The following is a 14,274-nucleotide window of genomic DNA, read 5'->3' on the forward strand; positions in this document are numbered from 1 at the left end:
ATACATTATGATATTTGACTACAGCATTCTCTTTTTCCAGTATTTCTTCATGCTTGTCTTGCTGGTAATAAAGACTGTCCTCAGGGCAAAATGTTTTATTATGTTGTGATGTGTTAATTTTGGGGACTCATTTTCCAGTTATACATATTTACTTCAGTAAGATTTCCAATAAGAATGCCTTGTGTATTTGAGTAATCAAGGATATCTTTAAGAAGCCATTAAGTCTTTGGATAAGACGGGCTCATCTTATCTCATCAAAATTGAGAAATATATGCAGAGAATCATCCTTTAAAACATTAACTATACTTCTGCTATGTTTATTCCAACTTTCCATTAAGAAATGAACTAAATGGTATTATAACTACCCAATTAGCTAGCAGTGTGCAATTTGGAGTATGATTAAGGATCTTTGATCTCATACACACCGAAAAATGTTCAGTGAACATATACAAAAATCTGAGCTTATATACCTGAGCTAGAGAATTACCAAGACCACTTGCAAATGCTGTGCTATTTTAGAATTAATTTCAATAAATCTATGTTTCTGCAGATCATGATATTCTCAAAAGGCATTAAAGGGCAGGTAAAGCAAGATATTTTAATAACAATTCTATTTAAAGTAAGTACCTATTTTCTAATCAACACCTTATAATTATCAGATAGCTGATTATCTTTCTGGCTATGTCTTTACAACAAATTAAATGTATTTATGATGATAAATGCAAATACACACATAAATTTTCAAAAACCTTTCTTTGAGGCCAAAAATATGCAGTATATCTGTACCTATGAACAGAAAATATATATATGTAAAAATGAGCAAATTAGCTAAGTGTTTACTTTTTATAGCAAACTCTAAGATGTATGTTTAAATATTTTACCAAAATTAATACTGCCTTAGTATTTGATGATGTTTGAGTAGAGATGGAATTCTGGATTATTAATGTTACAATCAGGAAATAGTTACATATTACACATTTCCATAGTTAAGTTGTATGAAAATGTGAATTATGTAGTTTATTTTCAAGGAAACAGTAATGGTATACAATGATGAAAACAGGTCGAATTGGAGAAAGTAACCCTTCATTCAAAGACTATGTTCATGATCCAAGCCAAAAATGAACATTAAGCAAGTGAATGCAATCAGTTCCTAGAGTGTCTACACCCAGTTTCTGAAATCTGACTGAACCTATTTAAAAAGAGATGGGAATCTTTCTATGTCATCCAGGCTGGTGTTGAACTCGTGGCCTCAAGTGATCTTCCAGCTTCAGCCCCTCAAGTAGCTGGAACAACAGATGCTGTGCCACTGCTCCTGGCTTTGAACCTAAATGTTAAATACATTTGAAAATAGTTACAACATGAAAAATAGTCTTGGATTTTCAAGTACTTTAACAATTTTTTCCTTGGAAACGTTCTCCTAATATTTTAAGCAATGTCATTTTAATTGCCTTTTCTTTGATTTTTGAAAGGGCTGACCTTCAAACTGTTAAGATATAAAGTATAAAATCAGACAAACGGTTGTGTTGATTATAAAATAAACCACTGCTGTAGCTTTAAAAAAAGCATAAATATTTGGTTTTTAAACCCCATAGGTATAAAAACCCAATCTGGCTTTTATGCATAAAATAATGAAACCATTTTCCTCCTTATATTTTGTACTATATAGCATTTAGTGTCATCAGATAGGCCAGTTGGTTGTAAAATCAAAAATACTATGTAATGAATGTTATTTTCTCATAAAGCACTAAAGCAGCAAAGGAGTTATCTTTAACACATGGTTTTCAAAATTGCACTTGCTTACTACAGTCTATCTTCGTTATTAAAAAATTTGGTAATAATAGATATATTTTGAGCAATCTTTGCTGGCAACATGATGAAAATCATGATTTTTATTTTAGTTTCAGGAAAGTTTGAATAAAAGTATGTCCACATTCTCTTTTTTTTAAATTTTTTTTATAATACTTTAAGTTCTAGGGTACATGTGCACAATGTGCAGGTTTGTTACATATGTATACATGTGCCATGTTGGTGTGCTGCACCCATTAACTCGTCATTTACATTAGGTATATCTCCTAATGCTATCCCTCTCCCCTCCCTCCTCCCCACAATAGGACCTGGTGTGTGATGTTCCCCTTCCTGTGTCCAAGTGATCTCATTGTTCAGTTCCCACCTATGAGTGAGAACATGCGGTATTTGGTTTTCTGTTCTTGGGATAGTTTGCTGAGAATGGTGGTTTCCAGCTGTATCTATGTCCCTACAAAGGACACGAACTCATCCTTTTTTATGGCTGCATAGTATTCCATGGTGTATATGTGTCACATTTTCTTAATCCAGTCTGTCACTGATGGACATTTGGGTTGATTCCAAGTCTTTACTATTGTGAATAGTGCCGGATTAAACATACATGTGCATGTATCTTTATGGCAGCATGACTTATAATCCTTTGAGTATATCCCCAGTAATGGGATGTCTTCTTTTGAGAAGTGGCATTAAGAATGTGTGGGGTCTTTGGGAGGTGTCTGAGTCATGAGTCCTGTGCCCTCATGAATGAGATTAGTGTCCTTATCAAAAAGACCTGAGAAAGCCTGTGCACCTCTTCTTGCATGTGAAGACACATATAAATTACCGTCTATGAGGAACAGGCTCTTACCAGATAATGAATCTGTTCATGTCTTGGTCTTGCACTTTCCAGCCTCCAGAACTGTGAGAAATAAATTTCTGTTATTTTTTTAAATTACCAGATTTAAGGTATTTTGTTATAGTAGCCCAAATAGTCTAAGACAATCATAAATGATTCTTTGAAAAATATGAGTGTTTTAATTCCAGCCTCTGGATTAAAACAATTTCATTAATTCTCATTGTTTTTAAGATAATGTTCTAATTCCTAACAAATCCAAAAACATATAACCACTTTGTACTACTTTAGCTTTGGTCAGAGATTCAGAGTTCTCTTAAGGGTATTTATTTAGATCTATAAATATTATCTTATCATGCTTATGTACAAGTATCTCCAAGCACTGCACTTCCTTTTCATTTATTAGGACATTATTCAGTAAATTATATTTTGCCTCACCATCTATAAGGTAAGATATTTGTATATTTACCATTTCAACTAAAATAATTTAAATAGGTAATACATGAAACTATACCATAGTGAGATGTGAAGTTTGCAACAATAATTTGTTTTCTTTTGCATTTACAGAGAAACAACATTTATCTTATTAATAACAAGATAGATCTGGTAGTGTCCTCCTTTGTAGCTATCAGAAAGCACTGACTGTTGCCACACCACTTAGACACTTACTGCAAAGTGATACTTCACCGTCAGTTAGATCAATATGTCTGTGCCTTCATCCCAGGAGGCCAGTAGAGCAGGAAATTGCAAGTTAGTCATAGAATTTGGAAGAGCAAGTGAGGTTCAATTGCCCTATATTATGAAAAACTGTATAATGCTTTCAGTTTGATTTTGTAGTTGTGCTAATATTTTTGTCCTTAAACTGCTCCTTTTATTTTCCCTTCCTCTGAAATGGAACTGAAATCACTTTATGGTATATTACTATTTTATTTTTCTTACAGCTACTTATTCCATTATGTGAGTTCTCAAATTCTACTTTTGACAAATTAGGCAAAACTAAGCTATTTAGATATGAATCATAAATGTATTGAAACACAATAATATAATTATCTTGATTTATAATAATGCCTTCTATTTTTAAGATGGACAGATCTTAGTATAATTTTTACAAAATTAAATTTTCAGTAATTTTTTCTAACTCTAACCACATTTCAATAAAATATCAGTAGTAGTTTCAAAATCACAGTTCCAACATTTGAAATGATCAGCATAATCTTCATCATTAATATAAATAAAATGCAGGATTTTATATTCTGCTCAAACATATTGTTTATAAAATTAATTTGAAACATTTGATTTCCTTCCATATCAAAAAGTTTTCAGGGCATATCTTACTATCCATTCCTATCTTATCTAATCTACTGTCTTCTCTCTTTCATTATTTTGGGACAAATGGTGGAAGCCTGTTTTTTTGGGAACTAAGATAATAGATAATTGAGGAATAATTTTTAATAGTTGTTTTCCCAGCCTGCTTCAAGCCTCAACATTTGAAGGGCGGGGAGGTTAGAATCCAAGAAGAATATCCTTCTAGGGTTTCTAGAAATACCTGAGACTGGGTAATCTATAAGGAAAAGAGGTTTAATTGACTCACAGTTCCACATGACTGGGAAAGCCTTGGGAAACCTATAATCATGGCAGAAGGCAAAGAAAACACATCCTTACTCACATGGCAGGAGGAAGGAGAAATGCCGAGTAAAGGGGGGGAACCCTTTATAAAGGGTATATTTATAAAACCATCAGCTCTCCTGAGAACTCACTATCATGAGAACAGCATTTGGGGTAACCACCCCCATGATTCAATTACCTCCCATCAAGTCCCTCCCATGACATACAGGGATTATGGGAGCTGCAAGTCAAGATGAGATTTGGGCGGGGACGCAGTCAAACCATATCATCGTCTATCACTGTTTAGTGGCCACCCTGCAGAATTAGAAGGCCTTCACCCAAAATTTGGTTCAGATGAGAAGACTGATGATGCTATACATGCACATGCAACAAAATTATGTAAACAGGCTTATTACTGAATGAGGCTTTGTGGGAGAGCAGGAGAGCCTTCCTAATTTGGTCCAAAAATGACTGACAAAAGGAAAAAGACTGGATTGGAATTGTTATGGTGGTTTCGGGGAGTGGTCAAAGTGAGGTTCACAACTGCAGGCAGGGTCTTATGTGGTTTTGAACCTCCTGCCCGCACCAGAGGAGAAAGCATCAGGCTCTCTTAACAGCTTGCGACAATGTGGGGCAGAAAGTTTTCCATAGTCAAACTTTTGATTACAACTATCCACTAAATGCATTTCTCTTCTCAAAGACTGAAGTTTGGTCTTTTTTCATATGTTAGCTGACTGAGTATATGATATGAGAATATGAGTAAACAGTTCAAAATCATGAGACATTTGAAGAGAACATCATTGAATTCAAAAGAAAAGCAATATGCTGGATTACTGATTTCCTCAGAAACAAAACTAAGAACAGATGGACCAGCACTTTTAAATTAGCATAATAAAAACACAACAGCATAATATATCAAGAGAAAAATGTTGGTAATATTAAATTAAAGTACACGAGGAATTACCAAGAACAATTATCCATGAAACATTCAGGAAAATAAATTCAGAGTATCCTAGTAATATATATAACAAAATAAGCAAATCAAAAACCAAGACCAAAGAAATATTTCAAAAGATCATAGAAAGAGAAGTAAAATTGTGAAGAAGTACTATGTGAAAAGTAATCATAGTGACTGTTCTGGCATTTAAAAATATAAAAGGCAGACTGAATGTATGTAATATAAAGTATACTTCAAAATATAGAGTATAAAGTGTACTTTCTAATGCGTGAAAGATAAAAAATAACTAAAAACCCACGCATCGTAGTAGCATTTAAAAGACAAAGAGATGGAGATGACATCAGCAAAATGAAAGAATAGGAAGTCTCGGGCTGCAATCTCTACCAACTGCCCCCAATCCCTCGTGCCACCCAACACCCACAGAAAGTATAACTAGCAACTATCTACAGACCACACATCTTTTTGAAAACCTCCATACTTGGCAACTGTCTTGAGACACCTACGTCATTTGTGGAACTGAAGGAGAACCAATTAGATGAGTAGGAATGATCTCACTCTGATGCTGTCCTTCATCCCCCCTGAAGTCAGTCAGCACAATGCCAGACAGAGGATTTCCCTGGGCACACAGTTTCCACAGTGGGGAAAAGAAAACTGGAGTCATCCAATCTTCCCTAGCACTCTGAGACACCTCCCAGAAAGCCCACTTCAGTCTCAACTCATGGGCAACAGTGGGGTTAAAGGCATAAACTGCCTGGGGTCAGATAGAAACAAAGGAGGCAGAGCTCATAGTGACCAGCCTACAGAATCTTGCTGGTATTTTTGTGTTCTTGACAGCTCAATCAGTGATACCAGCTGACTTTATAACCACTCTTTAAAACTGAGCTGATTGCCTTCATAAGTAAGGTAAGAAGTTCATTTTGCTTTGAGTCTCTAGATAGCTAATCTCTGTGCTTCACCTCAGAGCATGACCTAATGACCCTGCCCAGGCAGGGACACTCCCTCCCCCATACATTTTGGAGAAGTAGAGAGGCTAGACATGCTTGACGTGAGAGATCAAACGGCCACTCAGCCAAAAGCTCACCACAGGCCTCCACCTGAGTGGGAGGCAGTCCTCAGTCATGTATTTCCAAGGAGCATGGCCTCTGGTCCTGCCTGTCCCAAGCAGTGACTGACTAATCTCAGAGCACAGCCTGTAGCCCTGCTCAACTGCAGATCCCATACAGTAGAATTTCCTCGCCAGGAAATATATCTGCTTCCTAGCCTGAATAGAAGGGAAAGCATTATCTAGCCAGCAGCTCTTCCTAACAGCAGAACCTTGCCAGCGATTCTGCTGGATGGCAGAACTCAGCTAGCAGCCCCGCCTGACATCAGAGCAAAGTCAGTGACCCCATGAATTAGAGAACATATAACAAGATCTGCCTGACTGGGACTGTCACCAACCGGCCTTTCCAGAGTCATGGGCTAGTCTAAATAGCCAGGGTCTATTCCTGCCAAGTAACATTTAAAAAGACCAGAAGAGGAGGCTGTCTCCTCAAATGCACAGACAACAATGCAAGCACGCAAGGATTATGAAGGATTAGGGAATCGTTACACTCTAAGGGAAACTAATAAAGCTCCAATAATGGGCCCTAAAGGAATGGAGATCTCTGCAATGACTGGCAACTCCAAATAAACTTCCTAAAGAAGTTCAGTAAATGATAAGAATATATGGATTAAAAAATCATGTAAAATTTGGAACACAACTCACAAAGTGAGTTTTACAACAAAATAAAAAAAAATTTAAAAAATAGAAATCCTAGAGGTGAGGAATACAATGATTGAAATGAAAAACAGAAAGATTAAACAGAAGATGTGATTAAGCAGCAGAAAAAAGCAGTAAGCTGGAAAACAAAATTTACAATTATCCAATCAAAGGAGCTAAAAGACAAAAGAATGAAAAAAATGTAACAAAACCCTACAGGAATTATGGGACACCATGAAGAGACCAATCTTTTACACAATAGAAGCTGCAGAAGGTGAATAAAGAGAACAAGGGTCATAGAGCATATTTAAATAAATAAGGGCTTAACAGAAAACTTCCATATTCTGTGAACAGATGCCAATATCCAGGTGTAGGAAGCACAGAAGTCTCCACTCAAATACAACTGAAAGAGGAGTTAATCAAGACATGTAATAAACTACCAAAAATCAAAGACAAAAAGTGCTGGAGCAGCAAAAGATAAGAAACCCGTCACATACAAAGAAGTGTCGCTATCAGCAGATTTCTCAGGAGAAACACTGCAGGTCAGGAAAGAGTGGGATGACATATTCGAAGTGCTAAAGAAACACAAGCTTCTAACCAAAAATACTTTAATCAGAAAACTGGTCTTTTAGGAATGAGGAGGAAATACAAACTTTCCCAGACAAATGAAAGTTTGTCATTTTCAAACTGAAAGTTTGTCGTTTTGTCAAAATGAAGGGATGTCATAACCATTACGCCAGTCTTGTAAGAATTGCTAAAAGGACTTCTTTAAGCTGAAACAAAAAAGTCACAAATTAATAATGATAGATATGAAAGTACAAAACTCAGTGGTTGAAGTACAACAGAGTCATATATTCAGAATACTCAAGTACCGTAATGATCACATGTAACTTTATCCTTGGAACAAGAATTAAAAGACAAAACTATTAGGCCAGGCGCGGTAGCTCATGCCTGTAATCCCTGCACTTTGGGAGGCGAGGCAGGGAGATCATGAGGTCAGGAGATCGAGACCATCCTGACTAACACGGTGAAACTCCATCTCTACTAAAAACACAAAAAATTAGCTGGGCATGGTGGTGGGTGTCTATAGTCCCCGCTACTCAGGAGACTGAGGCAGGAGAATGGTGTGAACCTGGAAGGCGGAGCTTGCTGCAGTAAGCCGAGATCACGCCACTGCACCCCAGCCTGGGCAATAGAGTGAGACTACCTATTAGGTATAGATCACCTATTAGGACAAAAGTCTGAATTATCTCAAGAAGTTGGAAAAAAAAAATACAATTAAAACTATAGCTGAAATAAATTGTCAAGGGACACACATTACAAAATGATGTAAATTCTGACCTGACCTCAACAATGTAAAATGTGTGTGGGAGGAGCAAAAGTGTGGAGTTGTATGCAAGTTATCAGTTTGAAATAGGTTATTGATATGTGTAAACCTCATGAGAAACACAAAGCAAAAATTATTAGTAGGACAAAAAATTGGAACGGTCAAAGCATACCACTTAATAATAAAAAAAAATACATAAAGGAAGACAGCATAAAAGGCAGAAACAAAGTATCTACAAAACAATCAGAAAACAGTTAACAAAATGGTAGTAGTAAGTCCTTGCCTATCAATAATTACCTTGAATATAAATGCATTAAATCCTCCAAAAAAGAGTAACTGAAAGGATAAACAAGCCCCAATTATTCGCTGCCTGTAAGAGCCTCACCTTGTATTTTAGGACACACACAGACTGAAAATGAAGGGGTGGAAAAAGATATTCCATACAAATGAAAACAAAAAAGCTCAAAAACTGAAATAGGAGACACATAAGAACATTATATGATGACAAAGGGGTCAATTTATCAACAGGATGTAACAATAGTAAGTACACATATACTCAACATTGGAGCACCTAAAAATGTAAAACAAATATGAAATGACCTTAAGAGAAAGAGATTGCCATACAATAATAGTAAGGGACTTTAATATATGACTTTTAACAATGGATTGATTATTCAGACAGAAAATTAATAAGAAAACACATTAGATCAAATGGACCTAACAGACACATACAGAACATTCCATCCATTAGCAACAGCATACACAATATTCTTGAGCACACAGAGAACGTTTTCCAGGATAGATCACCTATTAGGACAAAAGTCTGAATTTTCTCAAGAAATTTGAAATTATATCAAGTATCTTTTCTGACCCACAATGCTATGAAATTAGAAATCAATGAGAAACTTCAGAAAATTCACAAATACATATAAATTAAACAACATGTTCCTGAACAACTAATGGGTCAATAAAATTTTAAAAAAATAACTTGGGACAAACAAAAATGGAAATGCAAAGTGCCAAAACTTATGGAATACAGCAAAATAAGTTCTAAGAGGAAAGTTTATAATGATAAATGTTTACCTAGAAAAACAGATTTCAAACAACTTAATCTTATTTGTCAAGGAGGTAGAGAAAAAAATTATACAAAGATAGGAGAAGGAAGGAAATAATGAAGATTGGAATCGAAGTAAATGAAACACAGACTACCAAAACAATACAAAAGATTAATAAAACTAAGTGTCTTTTTTTAAATTTTCATTTTATTTATTTATTTATTTATTTTGAGACAGAATTTCGCTCTTGTTGCCCAGGCTGGAGTGCAATGGCATGATCTCGGCTCCCTGCAACCTCCACCTCCCAGGTTCAAGCAATTCTGCTACCTCGGCCTCCCCAGTAGCTGGGATTACAGGCGTGCGCCCTGACGGCCGGCTCATTTTTTATATTTTTAGTAGAGACAGAGTTTCTCCATGTTGGTCAGGCTGGTCTCCAACTCCCACCCTCAGGTGATCTGCCCGCCTTGGCCTCCCAAAGTGTTGGGATTACAGGTGTTAGCCACTGCTCCCAGCCAGTTTTATTTTTTTTAAACACAAACAAAAGGAACAAACATTTAGCTGTAATAACTAGAAAAAAGAAGACTCAAAATCAGAGGTGAAAACAGAGACATTAGAAATGATATCACATAATAGAATCATAAGCAACTGTTACAAATAATTATATAGCAACAAATTGGATAACCTAGAAGAAACAAATATATTCCTAGGCGTATGCAACCTACCAAGATTGAATTGTGCAGAAATAAAAAATCTGAAATGGCCAATGACAAGTAAGGAGATTAAATCAGTAATAAAAATTTTCCCATCAAAGAAAAACCCAAGACCTGATGGCTCATGGTTGAATTCTACCAGTTTTTTAAAGAACTAATACTAATTCTTCCCAAAGTCTTCCCAAAGTCTTCCCAAAAATTGAAGAGGAGGGACTCTTTTTAAACTCATTTATCAAGTCAGCATTTCCCTGATACCAAAGTCAGACAAGGACATTACAAGAAGATAAAACTACAGGTCAGTATCCTTGATGAACATAGACATGAAAATCCTCCATTATATTCTAGCAAACTGAATTTATCAACACATTAAAGGGATCATCCATCATGATCAAGTGGCATTTCTCCCGAGACACAGGAGGCTTCAACATAAGTAAATCAGTAACTGTGATACATCACATTAACAGAATGAAAGACAAAAACCATCTCATTATCTTACTAGACGCAGAAAAAAAAGCACTTGACAAAATTCAATTTTCATGATAAAAAACTCTCACAGATTTAGTGTAGAAAGACTGTACCTTAACACATTTAAGGCCATATATGAGAGGTCCACAGCTAACACTGTACTCAATGGTAAAAAATTGGAAGGCTTTCCTTTAAGTTCTGGAACAAGACGAGGATGTCCACTTTCACCACTCCTATTCAACATAGTATTGAAAGTCCTTACCAGAACAATTAGTCAATAGAGAAATAAATGAATTATGCTAAGTAAAATATGGCAGGCACAGAAAGGGAAATACATGTTCTCCTTTATGTTTGGAATCTAAAACAACTGAACTCATAGAAGCAGAGCACAAAGATAGTTACAGAGATTGGAAGCTGGGGAGAATAGAGAGATTATGGTCAAATGGCCCAAAATCTCAGACAGAAGGAAGTTCTTGTTTGCTCAGATCTATTGCATAGCATGGTGAATATAGTTGAAAATAATGTACTGTAATTTCAAAATTGCGAAGAGTAAATTGCAAATGTTCTTACCACACAATTGATGTATTTGAGATGTGTATTAATTAGCTTAATTTTATTACACATTGTGTATATAAATCATCACATCACTTTTTTTACCCCATAAGTATATGTTATAAATCGTCAATTTACAATAAAATAGTTTTTAAAAGACCAAGACAATTCAAAAAGTTTAGAGAGAAAATAAGCCACACATAAAGGAATAAAAATTATATAGATATCAAATTTCTCAACACAAACACTGGAAACAAGGCAATGGTATAATGACTTTAAAGTTTTGATGAAAATAACAGAAGTGAAAATTGTATACAAAAAAGACTTTCAATATAAAGTTATACAACCACTGTTCTCAAGCCTACAAGTCTTCAGAAGCTTTTCTGCACAAACATCCACAATGAAAAACATTTTTGTACTAGGTTAATATTTTTAAATCAGTTTTTATTTTCTATTTCAATAACATATCACTTATTTTAAATATTATTTTAAACTATTTTTAAAAACCCTAAGAAAATAGACATTTTTCTATTCAGATTATCAGAAAAAGACAAACAATAACAAATGTATAAATGAAAAGATACTACATACAAAGTAGAGATTTTAGTAATAGTGTGGGAATAGTAACAACTATATAATTTTTGAAAATTAGGTAAAATTGATAAATTTTTTTAAAAAACACAATTTATCAGCAACTGATTTCTACTTCCTTAATGCATATTTATTAAAAATATGAAATAAAATTATATTTAACATTAAAATATTGGAAGCAATATGTTTAAAGACAAAAACAAGGTTATGAAGTCCACAATGAATATTTCTGTTCAACATTGTTTTTAAGGCCCTACCTCAGGCAACACCAAAATAAAGATAAGAAGAAAATAAGGATTGTAATTCAGGAAAAAATAGTTATTTTTCCATTTGATGTTATTTACACAAAATACACAAAAGAATTCACCTACAAATTATTTGATATAATACAAGTGTTTAACAAGATTGTAGATAAAAATAGATGTAAAAAAATTACTATCAAAATTTCAGTTGCATTTTTATACAAAGGCAGCAAACTAGAAAGTTTAATTAAAGATAAGATATAATTTAAAATTGTATAAGAGAATATCAAGTATCTAAGAATAAATCTATGATGTAAAAAATACAGAGAAAATGATACGAATTAGAGGAACCAATTAGGATATATCATGTTCATGGGCAAGATGACAATAGTGTGAAATAGTGATTCTTTCTAAATTGATCAGTGTTATTACAATCAAAGTTCCAAGGTAATTATTTATAAAACTCAAGAATGTGATTTTAAGATTTTTGTGGAAGAGTAAAGAACAAAGAATATATAAGATGCTCAGAAGAAGAGAGGTGATGAGATACGTGTTAAACCGGATGACAACTCTTGAGCTTTGGTTACTCAGTGTGGCATAGGTGCAGAAACAGTCAGAATGCTGAGAAACAGAACCATGCTTGCGTGGGACTTCGTTATATGACAAAATTGGCATGCCATATCAGTGCGACAGAGAAAGGGCTATTCCACAAATGAACCTGAAAGATGTATGAAAAAAATTGAATAACTCATATATTGACACCAAAAATTTTTATGTAAAAATGTCAAAAAACATGGCTAAAAATATAAATGAATATCTATTAGATTCAAGTAATATATGTTATTCATAGAAAGGTTGGTTATAACAGGAAATGTTGCATTTACTTATATTAAGAGAATTAATTATTAAAGTGCTACCATAAACTAAGCAAGAAGCTAGGTTACAAACTTGGATAATTGTACACAATCAGCAAAGTATTAGTGTCAAGAACACATAAAGAACTCTTAAAAATGAATAAGAAAGTGCCAATAATTCAATGGAAAACTGCCAAAAGACATAAGTAGATATTTTGCAAAAATAAAAATGCATGTGATCAGTAAACATGTGATAGGCATTAACAGTATTGATCATGAAGATTCTAATAAAGATAGTCATATGATGCCATTTTCCACCCATCGCATTGTCAAGAATATGAAGTCTGGAATAACAGGGTTGGAGAAGACGTGTATCTATGGTGTCTTGTTATATCACCGGTGGAAGTATACATTAGTAAACCAGTTTTGAAAATAGTTTTATTTTCTTAACAAAATTAAAATATTTATGCACTTGAAAACCCAGACATCTTTGGTATATATCCAAGAGCAATGCCTGCCCATGTACACCTGTTTGCAAGATAAGATAGGAAGACAATGGAGAAAAAATTGATAGTGGTGCTGTACAAAATAGCAAAAGTCTAGAAACAATTGAAATGTGTATCACTGGTGATACTGCTACAAAGTCATATGATGATATGAGTTTTAAAAAGTGAAATATAATGGTGTACAACAACATGGATTTATCTTGAAAAAATATAGAAGAAGTATGTTCCTAAGATTGCATCTATCATGAAATCTTTCATATAAAGTAATATCTGACTATAAAGAAAGGAAAGGACAAGCATGGGAATGGAAAGATTCTCAATTTGTTTCAGATTATAACACGGAGAGGTAGGATTGAAAGGAAAATTTTGGTTTGTTTTAACTTTTCTTTTTGACTGGTAGATTTATGGAGCAAAAGTTATTATTAAAAATTACTAAGTAAATAACTAAATATAAAGCAAAGTATATATAAACAACCAGAATATATCATGCACAGAGGTTTAAGATTATTCCAATGATTGATTTTTGAGGTTCAAAAATAAATGATGATTACAGTCTTAGCAGTTTTGGGGGATGGCTAAATGTTGACTTTATTATCTTACCACTAAACACCTGGTAATAAATGATTCTCTATTCTATTCCAAAACCTATTAAGGCATTTTGAGGTTACTTAAAATTTATTTCTATAGAACATGAATTAATTAATAATGTTCAAAATTTACACTGTACACAACTAAGAGTAGTTAGCTGCTTTGGATTGAAATGTGTCTTTTTTGTAACAGTAATTTTTTAGGAGTCATTATATGCCAATGTTCAAAGGAATAAAGTTAATACATTTGTCAGCCATTTTATCCATGCATTCTATTAATAAGTCTTGTTACCAACATTTTAACACATGTTGCATGTTTGACCTTGTCAAAACGTAATTCAAAATGTGGTGATTACAAAGTTATGTGTGCGCTGAACTTGTAGACTGTAAAGCTTTTGTTCTATAATTTGACAAGTAATTCTGATAATAAGTTGTATTGATATACT

The 14,274-nt window shown here is 34.0% G+C and overlaps 1 protein-coding gene and 1 long non-coding RNA gene across 2 annotated transcripts in view; one reads left to right on the forward strand and one right to left on the reverse strand.

Annotated features, from left to right (window-relative positions):
* Nucleotides 1-14,274, forward strand: part of GPC5 (glypican 5) — a 1,460,926-nt gene that overhangs the window by 954,677 nt on the left and 491,975 nt on the right. The window lies entirely within an intron of this gene.
* On the reverse strand, nt 161-12,665 carry LOC140711469 (uncharacterized). Its single transcript, XR_012092682.1, has 3 exons — nt 12,432-12,665; nt 2,651-2,701; nt 161-786 (listed from the first exon to the last, which is right to left on the reverse strand). It is a non-coding gene; the product is annotated as an uncharacterized lncRNA (long non-coding RNA).

Source organism: Chlorocebus sabaeus, chromosome 3, assembly GCF_047675955.1.
Source record: "Chlorocebus sabaeus isolate Y175 chromosome 3, mChlSab1.0.hap1, whole genome shotgun sequence".
NCBI lineage: Eukaryota > Metazoa > Chordata > Mammalia > Primates > Cercopithecidae > Chlorocebus > Chlorocebus sabaeus.